General features: G+C 49.2%; 1 long non-coding RNA gene across 1 annotated transcript; it reads left to right on the forward strand.

The window, feature by feature from the left end:
• Positions 1 to 467: 467 nt before the first annotated feature.
• On the forward strand, positions 468 to 20223 carry LOC144676008 (uncharacterized). The gene is made up of 3 exons (XR_013575219.1): positions 468 to 610; positions 17114 to 17512; positions 20075 to 20223. It is a non-coding gene; the product is annotated as an uncharacterized LOC144676008 (long non-coding RNA).
• Positions 20224 to 26890: the final 6667 nt, after the last annotated feature.

The raw sequence follows: 26890 nt of genomic DNA on the forward strand, positions 1-26890 counted from the left end.
TTTGACCCGATGCCATGAGACTTCATGGGTGCGGAGTCGATGTTGAGGGTTCCCAGGGCAACTCCCTCCCGACTGTATACAACTGTGCCTCCACCTCTGCTGGGTCTGTCCTGCCGGTGGGACAGGGCACACTCAGGGATGGCGATGGTGGTATAAAAACAGAAATGCTGGAAAAACTCAGCAGGTCTGACAGCATCTGTGGAGAGAGAAACAGAGATAATGTTATGAGTCTGTATGACTCTCCTTCAGAGCTGGAGTATCCTAGATTTTGCTTTCATCATGGTGGTGGTGGCGTCTGGGACATTATCTGTAAGGTATGATTCCGTGAAGATGACTATGTCAGGCTGTTGCTTGACTAGTCTGTGAGACAGCTCTCCCAATTTTGAAACTAGCCCCCAGATGTTAGTAAGGGGGACTTTGCAGGATCAACAGGGTTGAGTTTGCCATTGTTATTTCCGGTACCTAGGTCGATGCTGGTGGTCTGTCCGGTTTCATTCCTTTTTTTTTTGACTTTGTAGAGGTTTGATACAACTGAGTGGTTCACTCGGCCATTTCAGAGGGCATTTAAGAGTCAACCACATTGCTGCCGATCTGAATCTGGACCGACCAGGTAAGGACCGCAGATTTCCTTCCCTTCCATGTCCCTCGATCCCCTTATCCAACAAAAATCTATCCATCTCAGTCCTGAAAGCTTCTATTGACCTCCAACATCCACAGCTTTTTGGGAGAGAGCTCCAGGTTTGTGTGAGGAGGTGCTTCCTGACATCACCCCTGAACGGCCTGGCTCCAATTTTAAGGTTCCGCCACCCGCCCACATTCCCCCTGCCCCTTGTTCTGGACTCCCCTACCAGAGGAAATATTTTCTCTGTATCTATCCTAGCGAAATCCTTTACCACTTTAAACACCTCAATTAGATTACTCCTCAATCTTCTATAGTCATGGGAGTATAACCCTAGTCTATGCAACATCACCTCATAATTTAACCCTCCACACCTTGTCTTCCCATGTGGTAGGATCTTTTACACTTGCCTGGGTAAATGGACAGAATGCTTGAAAGACAGCACCACCAACAGTGCAGCACTTGCTCAACACTGCTCTGGGATTGTTGTGCTAGTTTATGTGCTCAGGCGCTTGACAAGAACTTGAGCCACAATCTTGTGACTCAGAGGTGAGAGGTGCTGCCAACTGAGCCAATCTGTCACTTAAAGAACCACTGTGTGCACCAACAGCTTGGGAGACTTGGCTCGGGTCCCAGAGAGGCTGAGTTCACCCAGAATGTAATCTACTCGGTAAAGAATGAACCTGTTTGAGTCTGTAGAATCCAGTCGACGCTGAGGCCAGACAACCAACTCCCTCCAAATCCCATCGGCCCTCATCTCCTCCCTCCCCCTCCTGCCCCCATGCAGGGCCACCCCCAGTGTCTGTAAATCCAACAGTTTCTTTGCCATTTCAGGCCTAAAGATGCCTTGGCTGTTGTTCAATGGCCAAGATCTTGAGAGGGGTGTGGAGGGGAGTGGTGACTGTTTTCCAAGATCAATCCTCTTGTTATTTTCCCCCTCAGATGACGAAGGAGTTTGAACACGTGCCCTCGGGAATCTCCTTTAGGGGGTCCCTGAAACTGGGGGTCGATCTGCTGTTGAGGGATGGTACTGAGGCAAGAGGCCTGCTTACAGTCTCTCCATCCACATCTGCAAGACTTTGCCTTCTCACAGTGTAGCCATGCACCCGCCCTCCTGGGTCCTCTTCCCAACATTCAAGGAAGCCCCAGGAAATCTCTGCACAATGTAGCTGGTAGGGGAATGAGGTGGTGATATTCCGGGACTCATAATCCAGGCAACATGTGTTCAAAATCCCACCTTTGTAGTTTGAGAAACTGATTTTACTTTAGAAAATCTGGAAACTAAAAATCTGGTCTCAGTAAAAGTGACCACAGGGTTAATGCATTTTCTTAAAAATCTACCTGGTCACTGATGTCCCTTTGGGGAAGAGGGAAGCATCCTTACTCACTCTGGGCCCATGTGTGACTCTAGACCCACTGTGATGTGGCTGACACACAATAGCCTCCTGAAATGGCCTAGCAAGCCACTCAGTCACTCAAACAGAAGGCCCATCACCACTTTCTCAAAGCAACGAATAATGAGCAATAAATACCAACCTTGCCAGCAGTGCCCACATCCTGAGAATGAATTTGAAAAAGACTAATCGTTTCCTGCTCCTTTCTCTCTGCAATGAACCCGGAAGATAAGAATCCACTGGGTGAAAATAAGACAAAAATTGTCAGTACATTGAAGGAATACTGGTTTGACTGTGTATCGAACTCCCGTCCTATGCATTGCCCATTCATACGTCATCATTCACAAACATCTCACTGGCCCTACATTGACTCCTGCTCCTGTAATGCCTCCATTTTAAAATTCTCATCCTTTTTTTCAAATCCCTCCATGGCCTCACCCCTCACAATCTCTGTAACCTCCTACAGCCCCACAATCCTCTCAAATCTCTGCGCTCCTCCAATTCTGGCCTCTTGTGTATCCCTGATTTTAATCATTCCGCCATTGGCGGCCGTTCTTTCAACTGCCTGGGCCCCAAGATCTGGAATTCCCTTCCTAAACCTCTCCACTCTCTACCTCTCTCAATCCTCCTTTAAGACCCTCCTTAAAAGCCACCTCTTTGACCATGATTTGGCTATCTGACCTAATGTCTCTTTGTGTCGCTCAGTGTCAAATTTGGTTTCATATTTACTCTTGAGAAGCGCCTTTAGATGTTTTACTATGTTAGAGGTGTTATATAAATGCAAGTTGTTGGTTGGTCTTGTTGGTACAAAGACACAGTGGTTTGTTTCAGGTTGAAATGTGAATTTACTTGACATTATTATTATACAAATATAAAGACTGAAGTTGCCTGCGATGCTCCCATTGTAACCCAGAGAGAAGAGGAGTGCTGATTTGGATAGGACAGGGTGTGAGGACAGTGTGAAGACGCCTCTCCAGCTGTCCAAGCACTGTGAATCTCCTCCGGGCAGGGAAGGTTAAGAGGAGATTTAATAGAGATGTTCAAAATCAGGGGAAAGGGGTGAGGAGGGGATTTTGATAGAGTAAATAAGAAGAAACTGTTTCCTGTGGCAAGATGACCAGGGAAGACAGATTTAAGGTAATTGGCAAAATAACTACAGGGGACAAGAGAATGAATCCTTTATGCAGTGAGTTGTTGTGATCTGGAATGTGCTGCTTGAAAGGAAACAGATTCAATCGTTCTACAATCACTTAAGGAGGGGGTGAAAATGGCTCCCTTATTCTCCCACTCCAGGTTTGACTGTAACAGGTTTTTCTGTGAATTTTCAGAGGATGTCCTTTGTAAGAGTCCCACTATTTACGGTTTGAGACTGTAAAGTATTAGACAGGTTTTCTTGGATTAAATAAAGAACAAGTTAAGTTTATCAAAAGTATTTCCTGAACTAAAAAAAAAGAGCTGGGTAAATTGCAACCAGCATTCATACATCCCACACATTCGTCTGGGCTCCACAAATACACCAGTGCAGGTGGCAGAGTGAGAGGATAGGATTTTTAAAGTTCATGAAAAATAAGAGAGGAGTGTATGGTTAGTTGTTCCTTGGCTGCTCATGATGTGATGATTCCATGTTGTGGCTGTGCTGTCCTGGGTGTAGTTGTATGGAGTGGACTTCCATCATTTATTCTAAAAGGTCTCGGTTCACCGCAGGTTTATCTTCTCAGGATGATTACTTTGCAAAACTGGGCAGCACTTCCGAGAGATGGAGGCAGAGAGGGCACACAACTTCAACTGTCTGTGATTGGTACAGCATTGTCCTTTTGTTCTCTCTCTACTGCTTGGTACGCAGCCCTTAGAAGTCCCTTGCTGGCTGTATATGCCAGAGAATTTCTATTAGTTCATGTCTGCTGCAGTTATTGTTTCAGAACAGGTCATTGCATTTTAATGTCTTATCTTAGAAAGATATGGAAAGTTTCAGGATGGTGTGAAACCAACGGGGGGATGGGGGTCTTTCACATTCCTCGGGGGGTTGAGTGTCTGTGTTTTTTCCATCCCACTTGGTGGAATGTGAGATCGTGTGGATTGTTGCACTCTGGATAGTTTTCCATTGTCTCCAGAGAGAGTCCCAGTGTTTATTTAAAAATGCAGACAAAAAAAAAGAAAAATTAGAAATTGTATCTTTTAAGAAGCATAACAATCCTCATAACAATAGGAACTTTCAAAAGGGGAATTGGATGAATACTTGAAGGGGAGAAATATGCAGGACAATGGAGAAAGAGCAGGGGAGTGAAACTAATTGGACAGTTCTTTCAAAGAGTCGGCACAGAAACAATTGACTGAAGGGCCTCCTCTGTGCTAGAAGATTCAATGGAAGGGGTTCAGGTTCTATGAGTACCCAGGGAGTAGCACAGTATTGTTGACGTATAGGACAGGGATTATTGCTCGTCAGTCTGGTCCTTCTTGGTTTGTTGGCTACTGTCCATCTACTACAACTCGTGCCTATATCTGGGTCAGGAGTCCAGTTGACCAGTTAGAATCAGGAGCATAATGTGAAAATCATTACACAGACTTACATAAGACAGTACAGCCAGACCCAATACAATGACAATAAAGGCACTGAGGTGAAAAACCCTTTTTTACTTCTTGGTCAGAAATTTCCTTGAAAGATCAGTTGGTAAAAGCAGTAAATGGCTACACAGAACAAGACCCAGGCAGTGGGTAATCAATGGAATGGACTCCCTCAGGAGATGATGGGAGCATTGTCTTGATCCATGCTAGTGTAAATTTGAGAGATTTATCTCAGAAAATAGTATTTTGTGACCCAGTATCTGAGTATTTTGAGACATGATGTGTGGTGAGTGGAGCCTGCTGGGGAGTGTTACGGTCCCAGCTGATGTTAATACTGGATAACTCGGATCCCAGAGTGAAACCTGACTTGAAACCCAACTTTTTATTTAGAAGCTGTGGAGGAAAGTTAATGACCAAATTCACAGGAATCTGCTGATGAACTTTTAATACAAAGAATGAAATATTTATTAAGCAAGAAAAGTGAACTATATCACACCAGACAAAAAGGTTGGAAAGATCTCAATACAAACACAAGAAGAAGATTCAAATTCCCATTATTCTTTTACCCCAGCAATATCTTTACAGGCACATAAACCAGCAAAGAGTTACCACTAGCTCGACACCAAGGCCTCTCATTTGGGACTGACACAGTTGCAAACAGTTTTCCTCTGGTGAATTGCTGAGCGTTTACTTGATGCTTTTCACCCAACTCGCATCTCTCCCTGAGACATCCAAATAAACTGCACTCTAAACTCAGTCTTACAATTGCACCTCTGCTAAACTGATCATTTTACTGACTTATATAACTGATTACCCAGTCAACTACTGCCCCAATAGCCTTGTAATGTTTTATTCTCAGAGAGCTGAAAATCCCTGCCTTCACTCTCTGACACACACTAAACCCTCTCTTCTGTCTTTTCTCTGTGTCTTTTCCAGTTCCACAGTCACTAGGCAACGGTGACTTTTTTCTACTTTGTGTTTTCTTCCCCACAATCACTAAACTTTTAACCCGTCTCTTTACCTTCAGCATTTGTAAAACCTCATTAAAAATGTATATATACAAACAAACCTAAAAGACCTGACCATTTCAGTCAGGAATCCATCCAGACTTCCTGGCACCAAGGTTCACAAACAAAACCTAAATGAAACTGGAATCCTTTTTACCCTACTTATCGTACAAATATATATGTTCAACTTAAAAATTAGACACGAAGATGAAAGCAAAATACTGCGGATGCTGGAAATCTAGAACAAAAACAAAAAATACCTGGAAAAACTCAGCGGGTCTGACAGCATCTGCGGAGAGGGGTACAGGTGACGTTTCAAGTCCATATGACCCTTCATCAAAACTAAGACATATAGAAATTAGATGAAATATAAGCTGGTAGAAGGGGGGTGGGACAGGAGAGCTCAGTAGGGGGCCAGTGATAGGTGGAGGCCACAAAATTATACATTGTTCCTAACTGGAGGAACAGGTGAATTTGGACTTATGGTTCCAAAAGCTTTTTCTCACTGGGGGTTTCCTCGCCCCGTGTCTGGGTCTGTTGTAGGCTAATTGATAGAGACTGATCACTGTGATTGGTCAATAACTCCATTATTATTGCATCATGTGACCACCAGAATGGTAGAAGGTGAATTTGATGAACCTTGATCTTTTCTAGTCCAGAAATTCCTGTGTTCCTAAGTTTAGATTCTTTTTTGCTTGCGCTGAACCCGCTCGGTGAAGATGTTTGGGAACATTTATTGCCCTGGGCTTCTGATGGGAAAAATCAGGTGCGGTCCCCTCTCTACTAATGTTATTCAGTAAAAGGAAAAAAAAAAAATGCTTGGCATTTTCATAGCACTTTTCATGTCCTCAGGATGTCCCAAAGAGATTCACAGCCAATGAATTACATTTGAAGTACAGTTGCTGTTGTAATGTAGGAAAACGCGACGGCCATTTTGTGAACAGCAAGATCCCACCATTTCAACAAGGAGATAAATGAACAGATAATTGTTTTGTGTGCAATGATTCTGGAGCCAGGCTGGGAACCGAACTCGACAGAAATGCTTTCACAAGTCAGATAGTATACAGATAACCCACTGACTTGGCTCACACAGTAAGAATGGGCATTCCAAAAGAATGAACACCTTTAGCGAGGACAAAAAAGATCCAGAGGGAGTTATGAAACATTCTCCAGCCACTGTTTCCTTTAATTCATTCATGGGATGTGGGCGTCACTGGCTAAGCCAGCATTTATCATCCATCCGTAATTACCCTTGAGGAGATGAGGCGTTGAGCTGCCTTCTTGAATACAACCCAGAGGTTTGCTAGGCCATTTCAGAGTCAATCATGTTGCCGTGGACCTGGGAGTCACGTGTAGGCCAAGGCTGGGTAAAAACGGCAGATTCCCTTCACTGGGGCTTTTATGACAACCTGTTGGTTGCACGCTCCCCATGACTGAGACTAGCTGTTTTTATTCCTGATTTATTTTGTGATTTGGATTGGAATTCAGTACTGGATGTCACGGTGATATTTGAACTGAAGTCTCTGGGTGATTAGTCCAGGCCTCTGGCTGGTCCTGTAACATAAGCCCTGGTGCTATTATTACTGTGTCGAAATGGGCAGACGGAGGAGCCTTGCTCACTGTGAGCTGTCAACCCCTCACAGCCTTCTAAGTAATTCTGTTTCGGGGTCACGTTTATGTGACCTACTCATTACAGCTCCTTCTGACTGCACACTGCTGTAATACCATCTGGTGAAATGGAAAACTCAGAAAGAGTAAAATCTTGTTGAATGTAACTAAAGAGACAAAAACAAAAGTACTTTTAAAACCCGCAAATAAGCAAATGGGGAGGAACGCAAATGAAGATCAGTGACCAGGCGATCGGATTTAAGATGAAACCTGCCAGAAGCCAAGGCAACAGGAGAGATGGATTTTTACACAGGGTGTTCTTATCATTTGGAAATCATTTTCGGAAAGGGTTGGTGGGGGTTGGAGGGGTGGGGGGGAAGGGCAGTAAGCTTCAAAGGCAAGTGGATAACTGAAAACAGGATTATGAGCAGGGCAAGTGGGAGTGGGTGATTAGTTACACAGCTCTAGCAATGAGCCGGAAGGAGTGTGATGGGCTGAATGGCCTCCTTCTATGCTGTAGTACTGTACAGCTGGGGTTCTGTCGGGCTGACGGGGGCCTCGCACGCCAATCAGAGAACCGGCGGCCAGCCCCCGTCGGTCCTATGGGGAGGCCCGACAGGGTCGAGTGCCCTTCAGGCCTTCCCCATGATTGAGGCCCCTAGCGGTGGAAGTGCCAGAGCAAGCGGTGGCTGCTGGCGGAACTGCGCCCACCTGAGGCCTAGGGGCGCGGAGGGACCCCACAGGCCACGCGGTGAGTGAGGGTGTGGTGGGGAGGTTCACAGGGTAGGAGGGGAAGGCTGGCTTTCGCCACTCCCACCCCCATTCCCACCTCCCTTTCCCACCCTCCTTCCCAATGTCAGGTCTCTCAAACGAGTACGGATTACCTGACAGCGAGGGAACCCCACGCCCCCCACCACCTTCCCGGGAGGGGGTGGGAAACCCAAAAGGTTTTCCTCGCCTTCTGAGGGTGTGGGAGACATGCGGCATTTGTTTGAGCCCCCAACTAAACTGGGATAAACTCTGGGATAATGAAAGTCAATTGACTCATTTACGAGGCTAACTAACATCCTGCCTGCGGCCAGGAATCTCGCGTCACCCCCCCATCTGCCCCTCTTCCGCCCCACTCCCCACCCCCCCCTCACCTCCCCCGGCTTAATTGGGAAGGTTTTCCTGTCGCTGAGAGGCTGATGAGGGATCTCTCCCAGGATTAAGGCCGGCAAGGTTCCCACGGCGACGCATTAAATCCAGCCCAGCGAGCCTAAGATTCTCCGATGTCTGCACAGGGTCTCAGTCTGAAAAGCTGCAGTTTCACCATCCCCCCGCCAACATTCACAGCTTTTTTTTGGGGGGACAGGGTTCCAGATTCCCATGACCCTTTGTTGGAAGAAGTTCCAGGTTTCACTCCTGAAAGGCCGAACTCTAATTTTAAGATGATGTGTCTTTGTTCTGGACTTCCCCCACCACCACAACAACAACAACAACAACAACAGCTTGCATTTCTATCGCGCCTTCAACATAAAATGCCCCAAGGTGCATCATCAAACAAAATTTGACCAGGAGTTACACGGGGGCCTGAATTTTTCACTGGGAGTGTGTGCCAGATCGGCAGCCTGGGAGCAGATGTGAAGCCTACTCCTGGTCAAAGCCGGCGGCCGACGGCAATCTTTTAAAAAAATTCATTCATGGGATGTGGCTGGGTCAGCGTTTATTGCCCATCCTTCATTGCCCTTGTTCAGAGGGACAGTTAAGAGTCATCCACATTGCTGTGGGTCTGGAGTCACATGTAGGCCAGACCGGGTAAGGGCAGCAGATTTCCTTCCCGAACCCGGTGGGTTTCGGCAATGGCTTCGTGGTCATCGTCAGACTTTTAGTTTCAGATTTTTATTGAATTCCAATTTCACTGTCTGCCGGGGTGGGATTCGGACCCGGGTCCCCAGAACGTTACCCTGGGTCTCTGGGATATCAGTCCAGTGAAAATACCACATCCCCCTCATGTGCTGGCTGGACAATTAACAGCCGTCCAGAGTGAAAGTTGCTGGCTGTCGGGAGGGTGGGGGGAGCGGGGAGAGTGGGGGGAATGGGGGGAATGGGAACGGGGCGGACTGCTCTGTGAAGGTGGGAGGAGCAGGGGGAGCGGGGGGAATGGGAACAGGGGGAATGGGAATGGGGCGGACTGCTCTGTGAAGCCAGCTGGGGTGGGAGGTTTAAAGGGACAGCAGGAAACAGGCTGGGAAAGGCTGAGGGAATAAATTTGGGACTTTGTGCGGTGGCCGGAACCTCTTCAGGGAGGGTCAATCGCTGCTGTTCTGCCGCACGGGCAGGACCAACTTGGCAATGGAAATGTCTGGGCCCAAAGAGCCCCTGGTTTCTCCAATGACTGCGTGTGGGCCTCCTGCAGCCAGTCAGTGAGCAACGGGAGGTACTGCTGCCAGGTGACAGTGAGGGGAAGCCCGGACAGAGGGGGCAGCCATGGGCTCATTGGCAGGACCTGGGCACGGTGTCGGAAGAGGGTGCACGACCTTCTCCCCTTGGCAAGGGTGAGTAAAGGAGCCCATTTGCATCTTGAATGAATGTATACGGGCGGGTGTGTGTTTGGTGGGGCTGGGAGCGGTTACACGATCAGCTCCTGATGCAAAGGACACCCTGTGCCCAGCAAGGCTGTTTAGGAGAAGTCCTGCAATGTGTTGGGCACATGGACCAGCGATGTCAGGGAGGAGCATGTAAATCTCCGCCATCTACAATTGCGACTCACAAACGTGCTCTTGTCTTCACGGGAGAGAAGGAAGCACAAGGCGCTAGAACGCTGTACAGGTGGTGGAATTCCAAATCTGGCACTGCTGACACTGACGGAGGAGGGCATTTTAGAGTTGGCATGCGAGCAGGGGGTGCGATCTGCTGGTTGATGAGTGGCAGGGGTTTTTGAGGAGGATGAGAGTGAAGGGGACACACTTTCAATGATGGGGGGGGTCTTCAGGAATGAAGGGGTCAGGGGCAAGGAACGCAAGATTATGTTCACTGTTCCTCTCTGTTTTTGCATCAGTATGTGTTGGAATCGCGCCATGCCCACTTGCAGAATGCAGCAGCAGCTACTAACTCTGCGACTTTAATATTCACGGATACTCACTGATGTTTTTCATCCATCAAATGGATCATTGTTGAGAGCAATCGAGGATCCAGACAGACCACCATTAACATCAGAGGAGGAGAGACCCTCAGATGCTGCAGCATCACATCCTCATTCCACACCTCACACCACCTCCGACACTGGCGCCTTGGTGGTGTTGGGTGTGTTGGGACAGACTGTAGCACATACTGGGGGAGCATCTCACATTCGCCTGAGCAGCTGTCAGAGACTGCGGGTTCCCAAGCCTCTGACGGGCGGAGGAGTGTTAGAGACCAGGAAGATGCTGATCCCCAGGCAGGTGACGAGCATCCGGAGTCGTCCATCAGGTGGCAAATGTTGGGTGTCCAGCGGGAGGTACGTAGAGATCTGCAGAGCTTCCAGAGGGTATGCGTGCCCGGGTTGTACAATGGAGGAGTCCATGCAGGGCACAAGCACTGCAGTCACCCTCTCCTCTAAACACGCAGCACCCTCCAGTAAGCGATGGGTGACTCTCATGGACAGCCAGCTCCAGCTGCTCAGTCAGGGGTTGTGTTCAGACCTGCAAACCCACACACTGGCAGTGACCTCAGCAGGGCATTGCCAGAGTGAGAGATGGATGAGGCGCCTGGGGTCTCTGCTCACTGCTTGTCCATCTATAGTGAGCAGGGAGGTCCAAGCAAACCTCCCGCTGGTGGCTGAGTAACCATGAGGGGGCTTCTCCCAGGGGCACACCTGATGATGACAGCAGCTCCTCTGCCCCCTCTGTTGTCTGAAGAATCCACAATGACTGAGGAATGTTCCACCACTGGGCAGGCCTCTCCCGCCCAGTCGGGGTCCTCACAGCCTCTGGCAACCAGAGGACGTCCGCCAAGGTCATCCAGGCCAATGGGGGATTCGGGTCAGCAGCCTGCCTCCATGCAGCTTCCAGCGATGGGGCAGCACCAAGCTGAAGCACTCCTAAATGGTTTAGGAAATCACAGTAAATACAGAAGGTCAATCACAGGTGAAATCTTTAGTTGTCCGACTCGTAGACGGTTGTTCAACATCATTTCATTAAATTGCCACTTCAGATCACATGTTCTTCTTGTGCTATGAGAGCCATTAAAATTGGAGGCCTGGAACTCAGCCCCAAGAAGTAATTGAACATGATTGTTCTTCCTCAGGGGAGGCACAGGCCAAAGGGACAGTCAGGAAGGGTTCATGAAGTCGGAGTGATTATGTAACTTTTCAAGATTAAGGGGTGAGGACTGTGGAAGCCGACTGGAAGCTCCATTGAATGAGAGATTCCCTGGTCTCCCTGGCTCCCAGAAGCTGCTGCCCTGCTGGCTCCTTAATGCAGCCCTGTGGCTGTGAAGGTTCATCCTCAGAGCCTGTGTTGGAATTGTCGGCTGTACATCCCAGTCTACCTCCTCCATCTGATCTCCCCAAGAGAAAGCCAGGCTGTGCAGGGCACTGCATACACCAACAATGAACATAGAAACATAGAAACACGGAAAATAGGAGCAGGAGTAGGTCATTCAGCCCTTCGAGTCTGCTCCACCATTCAACATGATCATGGCTGATCCTCTATCTCAGGTGTACCCTGTATCCTGAGACTGTGACCCCTTGTTCTAGACCCCCAGCCAGAGGAAATATCATCCTTGCATCCAGTTTGTCCAGCCCTAACAGATTTCAATGAGATCCTCTCTCATTCTTCTAAACTCCAGTGAATTCAGGTCTAGTCGACCCAATCTCTCCTCATACAATGATCCTGCCATCCCAGGAATCAGTCTGGTGAACCTTCGCTGCACTCCCTCTATGGCAAGTATATCCTTTCCTAGGCAAGGAGACCAAAACAGCAGGCGATACTCCAGGTGTGGTCTCACCAAGGTCCTGTACAGCTGCAGTAAGACATCCTTGCTCCTGTACTCAAGTCCTCTCGCAATGAAGGCCAACATACCATTTGCCTTCTTAACTGCTTGCTGCACCTGCATGCTTGCTTTCAGTGATTGGTGTACAAGGACACCCAGGTCCCTTTGTACATCAACATTTCCCAGTCTTTCACCATTTAAATAATACTCTGCCATTCTGTTTTTCCTACCAAAGTGGATAACTTCACGCTTATCCATGTTATACTGTATCTGCCATGTATTTGCCCTCTCACTCAATCTGTCTAAATCACCTTGAAGCCTCTTAACCCCCTCCTCACCACTCACATTCCTAACAAGTTTCGTGTCATCAGCAAACTTGGAAATATTACATTTGGTTCCCTCATCCAAATCATTGATATATATTGTGAATAGCTGGGGCCCAAGCACTGATCCCTGTGGTACCCCACTAGTCACCGCCTGCCATTCTGAAAAAGACCCATTTATTCCTACTCTCTGTTTCCTGTCTGCTAACCAATTCTCAATCCATGTCAATTTATTACCCCCAATCCCATGTGGTTTAATTTTATACACTAACCTCTTATGTGGGACTTTATCAAAAGCTTTCTGAAAATCCAAATACACCACATCCACTGGTTCTCCCTTATCTATTCTGCTAGTTACATCCTCAAAATACTCCAGTAGGTTTGTCAAACATGATTTCCCTTTCATAAATCCATGCTGACTTTGTCCAATCCTCTTGATAGTTTCTAAGTGTCCTGTTATCACACCCTTTATAATAGACTCTAGCATTTTCCCTACTACTGAGGTTAGGCTAACCAGTCTGTAATTCACTGTTTTCTCCCTCCCTCCTTTTTTAAATAGTGGGGTTACATTTGCCACCCTCCAATCTGCCGGGACTGTTCCAGAATCTACAGAATTTTGGAAGATGACAACCAACACACACACTATTTCCGTGGCCACCTCCTTTCGTACCCTGGGGTGTAGATTATCAGGCCCTGAAATTATCAGTTTTCAGTCCAATTAATTTCTCCAACACTGTTTTTTTTAATAATACTAATTCCCTTCAATTCCTCCTTCTCACTAGACCCTTGGTTCCCTCGCATTTCTGGGAAGTTATTTGTGTCTTCCTCCGTGAAGACAGAACTAAAGTAGTTGTTTAACTGCTCTGCCATTTCCTCGTTCTCTCCTGTTTCAGACTGTAAGAGATCTACATTTGTCTTCACTAATCTTGTTCTTTTTATACACTTATAGAAACTTATACAATCCGCTTTTCTGTTCCTTGCAAGTTTACTTTCGTACTCTATTTTTCCCCTCTTAATCAATCTCAAGCCAAGAGATCAATCTTGATTTAATGAAGAGTGCAGGAGGGGATGCCAGGAGCAGCACCAGACATACCTAAAAATGAGGTGTCAACCTGGTGAAGCTATAACACAGGACTACTTGTGTGCTAAACAGCATAAGCAGCAAGTGATAGACAGAGCTAAGCGATCCCCCAACCAACGGATCAGATCTAAGCTCTGCAGTCCTGCCACATTCAGTCAACTGATGCCCAGTTTGGATTCCGCCAGGGCCACTCAGCTCCTGACCTCATTACAGCCTTGGTTCAAACATGAACGAAAGAGCTGAACTCCCGAGGTGAGAGTGAGAGTGACTGCCCTTGACAACAAGGCCACATTTGACCCAATGTGGCATCAAGGAGCCCTAGCAAAACTGGAGTCAATGGGAATCAGGGGGAAAGCTCTCCGCAGGTTGGAGTTATACCGAGCACGAGGGAATTCCAGAGCTGGGGTCCAGGCAGCTGAATGCACGGCCATTAATGTTGGAGTGATTAATATTGGAGGACATACAGGAGGCCAGAGTTAGATGAACACAAAGATTTCGGAGGTTTGTGGGGCTGTGAGGAGGTTACAGAAATAGGGAAGGGGGGGGCGAAGTCATGGAGGGATTTGAAAAGAAAGATGAGAATTTTAAAATTGAGGCATTGCTGAACCAGGAGCCAATATAGGTCAGTGAACACAGGGGTGATAGGGGAGCTGACTTGCTGCGAGTTAGGACAGGGGCAACAGAGCTTTGAATGAGCTGAAGTCGACAGAGGGTAGAATGTGGGAGAGCAGCCAGGAGGCATTGGAATGTTTACAGGTCACAAATGTATGGGTGAGGGTTTCAACAGCAGATGAGCTGAAGCAGGAGTGGAGTTGGCCAATGTTATTGAGGTGTAAATAGGAGATCTTGCTGGGGGTGCAGACACGAGGTCGGAAGCTCATCTCAGAGTCTAATTACGACACCAAGATTGCGAACGGACTGGCTTAATCTCAGGCTGTTGCCAGGGAGAGAGCTGGAGCCAGTGGCTAGGGATTGGAGTTTGTAGGGGGGGTGGGAAACCAATGACAATGGCTTTGGCTGCCCCAAATTTTAATTGGAAGAATCTTCTGCTGATCCAGTAGTTGGACAAGCAGTCTGATAATTGAGAGGTGATGGTGGGTGTCATCACATGAAGCACCTGGTTGGTTGGGTTCTGGGGCAGCCCTGTACCAGCTGCTGTTAGGCCTGATGTTCCTGAGCACTTTCCCAGCAAAACCAATCACACAAATAGACTTGAGGCCCTTGGTGTTGGAGGCAGGGGTACGGCACAGTGACATCTTGGCCTTGACCAGTCTGGCAGGGGGTGCACTTTGAATCTGTCAAAAGCGCACACTTTCTGCTTTTTAACACCTGAGAAACAGCAGGCCATACCTGGGCCACTCACCCGAAACACAGCGGGTGGAATCACCCCAGATTCGCACCAAGTGCGGCAGGTGGCCGGGCAAAACGACGTCTTACCCGCTGGCCACAATGGCAGCTTTTCACGCCGTGTCGTCCCAAACCCACCATTTTAATGATGCAAACCCGGGATAGACACCGTTTCCATGGTGGGCGGGCTCCGATTCACCCACCACCCCGTCACCTCACCGCATCATCACACCAGGCACCACAGTTAAAGTACAAACCCACTCAGTGCTTCCAGCCCAGAGCTGCAGCAAAGAAGACATGGCCTCGAAAGGCAAGAAGACTGCAGCCCTCGAGCGCTTTTGGACACTGTGGAGGCCACTGTGATGTCCTCTACCCTCGTTCAGGCCGCAGGAGGGGCAATAACATTACCACTCCGACTTGGTAGGCAATGGCAGTGGGGGTCAGTGCCAACGCTGCACAGAAGAGGTTGGCCATCCAGTGCAGATAGAGGATGAATGATCTCATCCGTGCAGCCAGGGTAAGGCAACCATCTCATCACTCTAAACTCACTCACTCACACACCCACCACACACTCACTGGCATCTCACTCACTGCCAGCTCAAGGGACATCACCACTCACTCTCTCACACTCACCCTCACATCTCCATCTGGCCTCATCTCCTCTGGAGGCTGCCTCCTCAGCCCTCACCATCTTGAGGCCATTTGCACAGGTCAACATGTGCCCCACACACCCTGGGATACCCCCCTTCCCCAGTATAGCCCTCGCCCTGCAGCCTCTTCCCTTGCCTGAGGCCACTTCTCCCCCTTCCTCAAGCAAGCCCCAGCCCTGCAGTTGTTGAAAAGCCTTACGGCTGATCAGGTAGGTAGCAATATGCCTGTGAGCTCCCCTAATAGTGATGTGGTGCTGTCTGTGAATCCTGGCGCTGAGACCCCGAGTGCTGCCCGAAGCAGGATAGACAAACAAACCTTGAAGTCCTGAGTGAAATGCAGCTCACCAGGTGTATACCTTACATAAGCTGTGGTGAAACACATTGGCGTGTTTCCCACCGACATGGGTGGATGATCCAGCGAAGGGGATGAGTCCGGCGCACTGGCCTAATAACAATACACTGAGGTATTACAATGAGGTTCCCAACGTCCGATGGCGAGAAATGCAGCCCGCCATCGACTGGAGAAGTGGACGATTGCAAACTGGCTTCACGATGTCGTGAAACCAATTTTTGGCCTTTTCGCCATGTTGTCCGCTCACACCACCGGTCACTCCAGCGGGCAAGGAAAATCCCGGCCAGCATCTCTGGCAAAGCTGCACTGAAATGCCAGGCTTGAGAGGGTTTTTTTATTTGCTGAAGTGACCTGGACATTGCTGGAAAAGTCAGCATTTGTTGCCGTATGAAGGTGTCGTGGCCATTTCAGAGGGTAGTTCAGAGTCGTCCACATATACATTGCCGTGTCTGGAGTCACATGCGGGCCAGACCATGTAAAGATGACAGATTTTCTTTTCAAAAGGGATGTCAGTGAACCAGGTGGGTTTTTATGACAATCTTGTCGTCTCCATTAGCTTTTTAGTCCAGATTAATTTATTAACTGAATTTCAGTTCCCAGCCATGGGTGGAATTTGAGCTCACGTTCTGGCTTCTGGGTTCACCAGTCTGGTAACATAATCACCACGCCGTCATTTCCAGTTTGTGTACACCCGGGGACAGGGAATGGAGTGAGACTTGCGGAGTGAGACCTGTGATTTAGAGGTGGGAAATAATGCCAGCTGATCCCAGCGGCACACTTGGCAAACAATCCTCACAATAAGAAACGCCAACCCATTTCATAGAAAAAGCCAAGAAGAGGAGGGCAGGTCCGCAGGGAATAGGCTCAGAGAGGCAGGCTGTCAGAGTCCAAGCCTGTGGAATGCGAGTGGAAACTCTGATGGGCCTGAAATTTAGAGACTAGCAGCTCAAATACTACTGCCATTGTCTAAATGCTCCAAAGGTCTTAGCGAACATGTTATGGCATGAACGTGGAATGAAGAATAGTCCTTTGTTTGGAGATGAATTGCAGTTCAGGTGGCTGCTTGTCCAAAACAGTGAAACAGACAGAGTTAGTGCAAAATGCTACTTCTGAATAGACACCTTTCTCTGTGAAAATATTGTGGGTTAAAAGCAAACAGCAGGCCCAGACTAAAGCCAAGCTTCAAAAATTGAAGTGGTCTCTCTTATATTTTCCAGTTACTTGGCAAGTTTTCAAAGAATGCGTTGAGTCAGAGCGTGGACCAAATTTGGCATGGTGACACTCACCGGACATAACCAAGGTCAGCACCTGTTTAATTCCATCATTGAAGGCTGGGCAAAGTCCCCATGGCAAGTCACACATGCTCAAGGTTTAACATCAGCCTACTCTTGGCCACAGTCAGACAAACAGTTCATTACCACTACGAAGGGAAGTCTCGTTTCTCTCCTACCATCCAACAGTCTGGAAATTTGGGTGCTAAAATGGGCCATTGAACATGGCAGGAGTACTGCATGCATACACGTGGAGTTGGAAGTGTGTGTGGCACGTCATATTGGGTGACAACTGACAAAGGGACATCCTGGGCACCTCTGCATTTGCAAAAGTCACGAAGTGAGGTGAGGGGAGTGTGGAGTGTAGTGCTTAATTGTTCTAGGGTTTGTTTGTGTGAGGCTGCTAACAATTGATGCTAAAAACAAAAAGCTAAAAGCTACTGCGGATGCTGGAAATCCAAAACAAAAACAGAATTACCTGGAAAAACTCAGCAGGTCTGGCAGCATCGGCGGAGAAGAAATCAGTTAACGTTTCGAGCCTTCATGGCCCTTCGGCAGAACTGAAGCATAGTTAGAAGAAGGGAGAAATATAACTGGTTTAAGGTGGGTGGGGGTGGTGGGGGGGTGGAGGGAGAGAGACATTGAGGGTGTGGTGATTGTGGAGATGAGCAGATAAGCAAAAGATGTCACAGACAAAAGGGTCAAAGAGGTGTTGAAGGTGGTGATATTTGTCTAAGAAAAGTGCTAATTAAGAATGGAAGACTTGTGTGAGGCTGCTAACAACTGATGTTCACTGTGCTTGATTGATTAAGCCTGGGTGTAGACTCAGAGAAAAGTAAACAAAGCTGTAGGAAGAGCGGGAAGCCAGAGCTACAAGCATGGAGTAGACATTTTAAAGCAGTGTGAATAAAACCTGTTACACATAAGGCTTCCCCTTACTCACATTAGGCTGGTTGTGCTCAGAAAATCCTGGACTACATGAAGATTGCTCAGCCTTGCACCCAGGGAGCACCGCAGCACCCACTGTAACTTTTTATGGAAAGAAAATTCTCACATTTCTACAGCAGCTTTCACAATCTCAGGATGTCCCAAAGCACTTTTCAACCAATGGAGTGTAGCCACTGTTGCAAGGCATGAAACACGGCAGCCAATTTGCGCACAGCAAGATTCCACATGTAGCAAATGTTCAGAGAGGTTTTTTTTATTGATGTTGGTTGTATTGGCCAGGACACCGGGGAGAATTCCCCTCCTCTTTTCCAGAAAGGGGGCCACGGGATCTTTTCTATCCAATCTGGGAGGCCTTGGTTTAACAGCTCCTTCCGAAAGATGGCACTCCTGACAAAGTAGCACTCCCTCGGTACCCTGCCGGGACTGTCAGTCTAGATCATGGGCTTAAGTCTCTGGAGTGAGGCTTCAACCCAGAGGCTTGGATTTTCCACTCCTGTTCCCGTTGGGCGTCATGTCGGGCGGGAGTGGAACATATTGCCAGATTGGGTTTTACAATGTGGTAAAACTAGTTTGTGATTGTGTGCTGCAGTCATCAATGGTGGCCGGTTTCCTGCCGCTGCGCTTTGGGAATGCATTTCAATATATCTGCATCTCATTGTAAGGCATCCTGGCCGGAATCAGCGCTTTACGCTGGATCACCTTGGCGTGGAATAAGAACAACGTGTTTCACGACCTGCGCTTTGCTTGTGACTTCGAGACTCGTTCACCCACCTTGCGCCGCACCGCGCTCACAGTCATCAGCGCCAGGGGGATGCCACGGGCAAGTCTCTACCTACCAGACCAGGCCGTAAGGCCCAGGAGTGGCTTTTAATGGGCTGCAGGGTGAGGACTGTACTGGGGAAGCAGGGGGAAACTGGCCTCAGGTGTGGGAAGGGGCTGCAAGGCTAAGGCTGTAGTGGGGGGGTACGAGTGGGGAAGGTTGTACTCGGACACATGACTGGGGGGAGGGTGTGGGGGTGGGGGAGGGTGGTGGTGGTGGTGTAGTTATCGGCCTCAGTGGCAGGGTGGGGAGAGAGACAAAAGCCACTTGGGGCCAGAATGGGAGGAGCGCTGAGTGAATTAGGGATTCAGTTTACACTGTTGAGCTTTGCAAAGGCTGGTCCTTGTCCCAGTCCAGGGAGTGGAAAGGACCTGTCAGTCCAGTCTCAGTTATACCCAGCATGTTGTACACAGGGTGTTGTTGTAACATCACTCACCTTGGTCAATGGGGTCTCTGGCATCATACTGGGCACACAGTCGGAGGAGGCATCCACAGCCCAAAGATGGGGGAAAGGCGTTGTGGAGGCATCGGAGGGTGTGTGTGGAGGGAGGGGGGGTGGTTGTTATAAGTTTAACAGCGCAAGTGGCCTTAAGGGAGGGGTGAGGTCCACATGGGGCACAGGCACATCCACCTCAAAGTGTTCAGAGGCTCACAAACTAAAATCCACCACAATCACGATGGGATCAAAGAATACAGGAGGAGGAATGAGAGATTTTGGAGGTAGAGAAGCCTGAACATTAAGCTCCCCCCTGGGACGATGGGAGTGGTTTCCATACTCGCACAGGGAGGGTCCAAGCTGGTCTGGCAGTGAGAGCTCAGCACCGCCATCTTCCAACCTGCAGCGATGGCGCAGTTACAAAATTAAAATGAGCGGGCGCTCTGCAGGTGAGGGCACTGCGGGTGGACTGGAGGGCAGCTGCACACACTGGGGGTGGGGAGGGAGGTGGGCGATTAAAGGGGCACCCCACTGAACTGTGCTGCATTCCCAAATGAGGAGAGAGGCACAGCTGAGACCTGTTAGGAGCCTTTCAATGACAGTGCAGGAAATCAGGGAAGTGAAACAATGACGTGCATTCTCATGCGGCTAATCCTGCAAAGTGACACTAATCCAGCTCCTTGTTTTAACCCTTTGTTCACAGTGTGGACATTCACCACAGCCAAAATGAACTCCAGACCAATTGGACGACTGGATGTCATAGTACCAACTTTACCAGTAATCTTTGGGAAAAATAAACATCCTGTTTCTTAACTTCTCCTGGCTAAGTAAACATTTCGCCTCCTCTTTTGAATTCAAGCTAGTCTGCTTTATTTAAAAATGTAAATGTTCTCTTTACACCTCACACTCTAAAACTTCCCCCATGTTTACCTACTTAACATTTCAAACCTAGCTTGATACAGCCTTCAGACCAGCTGCCTTCAATTCAGTTAAGTCCCACACACACACACACACACACACTCTGACACACTCACACACACACACACAGACCCCACTATATACACATGTGCATCAATTCCTATAACATGATGAAAATTACTGTATTTCCCTGACACTTGCCTGATCGTTTACAGGCAGGAGAGAAGGAGATTGCGATGGAGGTGCCTGGCTCACCAAAATCCTCAAGAGCAAGGGGCAGCAGACCCGCTCCGGATGCCGAGAATGAGGGTCACAGAAACGTTGTGCGTAGTTGGCTTGCAAGGCCGAGGCTGAGGGAGAACTCATAGGCCTTATCTGCAGATGAGGGAGAACCAGTGTCATTGATGCCCGCACATGTCAAGGGGTCTGGTGACTCACATTTGCCACATTCTCTAGTAATTGGCGCCATGGGGGCTGGGATGGCATCCATTGCCAGTGTCTCTGAAAGTGACAGCCGCACTCAAATTCTACTCCAGTGGCTCCTTCCGGGGCTCCACTGGGGACCTCTGCGGGACCCCCCACGAGTCCACTCACAAATTCATCCATGAGGTCACAGACACGCTTTTTACCAAGACCCACAATTACGTTAATTTTGACAGAGATCAAGCAGGCCACGACACCAGAGCACTGGGCTTTGCTAAGGTTTCTGGGTTCTCCCAGGTGCAGGGTACCATCGACTGCACTCATGGGGCTGTAAAAGCTCCCTGGTAACAGGCACTGCAATAAACAGGAGAGGCTTCCACTCGCCCAATGTACAGCGGGTCTGCGACCATAAGAAACTGATCATGGAGGTTTGTGCCAGATACCAGGAAGCGTCCACGACTCATATATCTTGAGTAGATCACAGATCCCGGACATCTTTGAGGGACCAAATAGGATCGAGGCCTGGATCCTCGGTGACAAAGGGTAGCTGCAAAGGACATGGCTGATGACACCTGTACGATGGCGTCAGACTCCTGTAGAGAGACTGTACAACAAGGCTCATGCCTCTAGCCGAGCATTGGTGGAGCACACCCTAGGTATCCTAAAGATGCAATTCTGATGCCTGGACAGGTCTGGCGGGGCACTCCAGTACCCTCTCCAGAGGGTCTCATGGATCATCGTGGTCTGCTGCACGCTGCACAACCTCGTACCGCAAAGGGGGTTGGGCTTGCCAGATGCTGACATGGAGGAGCCGCACGTCTCCTCCGATGAGGTGGACATCAAAGGAGCTGAGGGCGTTGAGTTGGAGGAAGCCGAGGCTGCAGAGGAAGAGGCCGTAGCACAGGCCAGACAAAGCAGGCGTTGCCACCAGGCTGCATGAGGAGGATGACGAGTTGCAGTGAGTACCCTTTTGGACAAGTGCCCTCCATCATGGGCCAATACCAACACCAGCGTTGCTACTCCTCTCATTTCAACCATGCGCCCCAATCTGAGAGTGAATAGTTACACAACAGGGCTCACATTGTCTTGATCCTATGAAAGATGATGAAGCCTCGGGAGCTGTTATAGAGTTGATCTTCAGACAACTTTTCTTAGTGGAAACATATAACTTTATTTACAAGACTGTAGCAGAAACTACACGTGTGCATCAAACTCCATAACTAAAGAAGAACTCTCCTCCAGAGGTTCCCCACCCTGTTAACACATTGTTTACACAGATCGTGTGATCTCACAACACAGGATTATTCTTAAAGCTATAGTCCTACATTTCCTAATACTAGCGAAGGCAATGGCATAGTGGTATTGTTGTTGAACTAGTAATTAAGAGACACAGGGTAACGCTCTGGAGACCTGAGTTCAAATCCCACCATGGTAGATGGTGGAATTTGAATTCAATAAAAATCTGGAATTAAAAGTCTAATGATGACAATGAAACTATTGTCGATTGTCGTAAAAACCCATCAGGTTCACTACTGTAAGGAAGGAAATCTGTCGTCCGACCACAGCAATGTGGTTGACTCTGAAATGGTCCGAGCCAGCCACTCAGTTGTAACAAACAAACCGCTACAAAGTCACAAATAAAAATGAAACCGGACAGACCACCCACCATCGACTTAGGCCCTGGAAACGACAAGGGCAATCTCAGCCCTGTCGACCCTGCAAACTCCTCCTTACTAACATCTGGGGGCTAGTGCCAAAATTGGGAGAGCTGTCTCACAGACTAGTCAAGCAACAGCCTGACATTGTCATCTTCACAGAATCATACCTTACAGATAATGTCCCAGACACCACCACCACCATCCCTGGGTATGTCCTGTCCCACCGGCAGGACAGACCCAGCAGAGGTGTGGGCACAGTGGCATACAGTCAGGGGGTGGAGTTGCCCTGGGAGTCCTCAACATCAACTCCGGACCCCATGAAGTCTCATGGCATCAGGTCAAACAGAAGCAAGGAAGCCTCCTGCTGATTACCACGTACCACCCTCCCTCAGTTGATGAATCAGTGCTCCTCCATGTTGAACATCACTTGGAGGAAGCACTGAGGGTGGCAAGGGCACTGAATGTACTCTGGGTGGGGGACTTCAATGTCCATTACCAAGACTGGCTCGGTAGCACCACTACCGACTGAGTTGGCCAAGTCCTAAATGACATAGTTGCTAGACTGGGTCTGCGGCAGGTGGTGAGGGAACCTACAAGAGGAAAAAACATACTTGACCTCATCCTCACCAACCTGCCTGCCACAGATGCATCCATGACAGTATCGGTAGGAGTGACCACCGCACAGTCATTGTGGAGACAAAGTCCCATCTTTACATTGAGTTTACCCTCCAATGTGTTGTGTGGCACTACCACCGTGCTAAATGGGATAGATTTTGAACCGATGTAGCAACTCAAGACAGGGCACCCATGAGGCGCTGTGGGCCATCAGCAGCAGCAGAATTGTACTCGAACACAATCTGTAACCTCATGGCCCGGCATATCCCCCACTCTACCATTACCATCAAGCCAGGGGATCAACCCTGGTTCAATGAAGAGTGCAGGAGGGCATGCCAGGAACAGCACTGGGCATACCCAAAAACGAGGTGTCAACCTGGTGAAGCTACAGCTCAGGACTACTTGTGTGCTAAACAGAGAAAGTGGCAAGTGATAGACAGGGTTAAGCGATCCCACAACCAACGGATCAGATCTAAGCTCTGCAGTCCTGCCACACCCAGTCGTGAATGGTGGTGGACATTTAAACAACTCACTGGAGGAGGAGGCTCCACAAATATCCCCATCTTCAATGATGGGGGAGCCCAGCACATCAGTGCAAAAGATAAGGTTGAAGCATTCGCAATAACCTTCAGCCAGAAGTGTTGAGTGGATGATACATCTCAGCCTCCTCCAGAGGTCCCCAGCATCACAGATGCCAGTCTTCAGCCAATTCGATTCACTCCACGTGATATTAAGAAACAGCTGAAGGCACTGGATACTGCAAAGGCTATGGGCCCTGACAATATTCCGGCAATAGTACTGAAGGCTTGTGCTCCAGAACTTGCTGCGTCTCTAGCCAAGCTGTTCCAGTACAGCTACAACACTGGCATCTATCTGGCTATGTGGGAAATTGCACAGGCATGTCCTGTACACAAAAAGCAGGACAAATCTAGCCCGGACAATTACTAGACTGGTCCCATCAGTCCACTCTCCATCATCAGTAAAGTAATGGAAGGGGTCATCAACAGTGCTATCAAGCGGCACTTTCTTAGCAATAACCTGCTCACTGACGCCCAGTTTGGGTTCCGCCAGGGCCACTCAGCTCTTGACCTCATTACAGCTTTGGTTCAAACATGGAAAAAAGAGCTGAACTCCCGAGGTGAGGTGAGAGTGACTGCCCTTGACATCAAGGCAGCATTTGACCGAGTGTGGCATCAAGGAGCCCAAGCAAAACTGGAGTCAATGGGAATTGGGGGAAAACTCTCCTCTGGTTGTAGTCATACCTAGCACAAAGGAAGATGGTTGTGGTTGTTGGAGGTCAATCATCACAGTCCCAGGACATCACTGCAGGAGTTCCTCAGGGTAGTGTCCTCAGCCCAACCATCTTCAGCTGCTTCATCAATGATGTTCCTTCCATCATAAGGTCAGAAGTGGGGATGTTCACTGATAATTGCACAATGTTCAGCACCATTCGCAACTCCTCACATACTGAAGCAGTCCATGTCCAAATGCAGCAAGACCTGGACAATATCCAGGTTTGGGCTGACAGGTGGCGAGTAACATTCACGCCACACAAGTGCCAGGCAATGACCATCTCCAACAAGAGAGAATCCAACCATCGCCCCTTGACATTCAATGGCATTACCATCACTGAATCCCCCACTATCAACATCCCGGTGGTTACCATTGACCAGAAACTGAACTGGACTAGCCATACAAATACTGTGGCTGCAAGGGCAGATCAGAGGCTAGGAATCCTGCAGTGAATAACTCACCTCCTGACTCCCCAAAGCCTGTCCACCATCTACAAGGCGCAAGTCAAAAGTGTGATGGAATACTCCCCACTTGCCTGGATGAATGCAGCTCCCCCAACACTCAAGAAGCTTGACACCATCCAGGACAAAGCAGCCCGCTTGATTGGCATCCCATCCACAAACATTCACTCCCTCCACCACCGACGTACAGTAGCAGCAGTGTGTACCATCTACAAGATGCACTGCAGGAATTCACCAAGGCTCCTTCAACAGCACCCTCCAAACCCACAACCACTACCACTTAGAAGGTCAAGGGCAGCAGACACATGGGAACACCACCACCTGGAAGTTCCCCTCCAAGCCACTTGCCATCCTGACTTGGAAATATATCGCCGTTCCTTCACTGTCGCTGGGTCAAAATCCTGGAACTTCCTCCCTAACAGCACTGTGAGTGTACCTACACCACTTGGACTGCAGCGGTTCAAGAAGGCAACTCACCCACCACCTTCTCAAGGGTAATTAGGGATGGGCAATAAATGCTGTTGCAGCCGCGAAACCCATATCCCGTGAATGAATAAAAAAAAAACTACAGGAGCATGAGTCCTTGCTGAGATGAGGTGCTAACTCATGGATGGAGTAATGGCATCAGACATCAGAAGGTGTTACCTCTTCAAGCATCTCTCCAGCAAACCCCCACCCCCGCAGTGGCAGCCTACAAGAACCAGGAGCTGTTCCACTATCCTCAGGGGGCTTGTAGCTGTCTGCCTTCAATCTGACAAAGCTCCTCAAGGAGATCCATCTCCAGCAACAGGACAACGCATTCTGTGTAACCGCGATGGTGAAACTGACCGGTGACACTTGGGCCAAGGCAGCCGAGGAGGTTCCCCAGGCATGAATCTATTCAGAGATAGCTCAATCCTCTGTGTCACCTTCTTCTCCATTACATTAACATGTGGCACTCTCAGTTAGGGATGCTGGCCTGCTTTTATCCTCACCTCACTAAGCATGTGGACCAGCTGGTGATGACAACGTTCAACCACTTGTGCGCCAGACATTAAAATGCCCCCTCTTTAAGACACACATTCTGCCCTCGTGGCCACCCCCTGGCCCTTGCGAACTCCAAAATGCTCAAACATCATGAGGGCCTCGAGGTGACGAGTGGTTGTTAATATCGAGCACCCGGGTGGATGTCCCTGGGGTGTCGAGCTGCTGATCCTCCTCCCTATGGGTGCCCGAGGGCCCCTGGCTGACTCTTTGAGGAGGAGGGGCAGCTGGAGTGAGATCTAGGTGTCCTGCCCCCCCCCCTATCACACAGTCACTGATGGATGCCACCAGTGGCTACAGCAATGGACTGCTGCTCCTGCAGCAGTGCAGGGCTGAGGTGAGAGTGTGACCCACTGAACCAGGGCTGACCCAGCTGAAGTGAGGAGCAAGGGATTGGGGGAGGGCTGAGTGTGGGGAAACTTGATCCAGATCCTTAACAGTCAGAAATAAGACTTTTTCACTGGGCCTGCTCGTGCAGGCCTCGAGAACCTAGATTAATCATTAACAAACCTCAAGGGATTGGAAGAAACCTTAATTCCCTGTCACAGACCAGGTCATGTGGAACAGATCCACAGCAGATGCTGCCGAGATTTAGACAGTTAACGAGGAACTGGAAGTTGCCCTTTCTATTTCCACCCCCACCCATCCCACCACCAGCAGCCCCCGCCCGCCCCCACATACCCCACCACCCCGCCACCCCCACCCATCCCACCACCAGCAGCCCCCGCCCGCCCCCACATACCCCACCACCCCGCCACCCCCACCCATCCCACCACCAGCAGCCCCCGCCCGCCCCCACATACCCCACCACCCCGCCACCCCCACCCATCCCACCACCAGCAGCCCCCACCCGCCCCCACATACCCCACCACCCCGCCACCCCCACCCCGCCGGTTAACTTAACGAATTGAGACACTGAACCTTTCCCGACCAGGGACATCCCAGCTCTGTGCTACACTAGGGCAGGGAGAGAGAGTGGGGAGAGGAGAGAGGAGAGGGAAAGGGGAGAGGGGAGGATGGAGAGAGAGGAGGGTAGAGGGACACAGACAGAGACAGGAGGGGAGAGGAGAGACGGAAAATGAGGGGGAGACAGGGGGGCATTTGGGGGAGGCTATAAAGAAAGACATG

This window comes from Cetorhinus maximus, unplaced genomic scaffold (assembly GCF_964194155.1).
Source record: "Cetorhinus maximus unplaced genomic scaffold, sCetMax3.hap1.1 HAP1_SCAFFOLD_1286, whole genome shotgun sequence".
NCBI classification, from domain to species: Eukaryota; Metazoa; Chordata; class Chondrichthyes; order Lamniformes; family Cetorhinidae; genus Cetorhinus; species Cetorhinus maximus.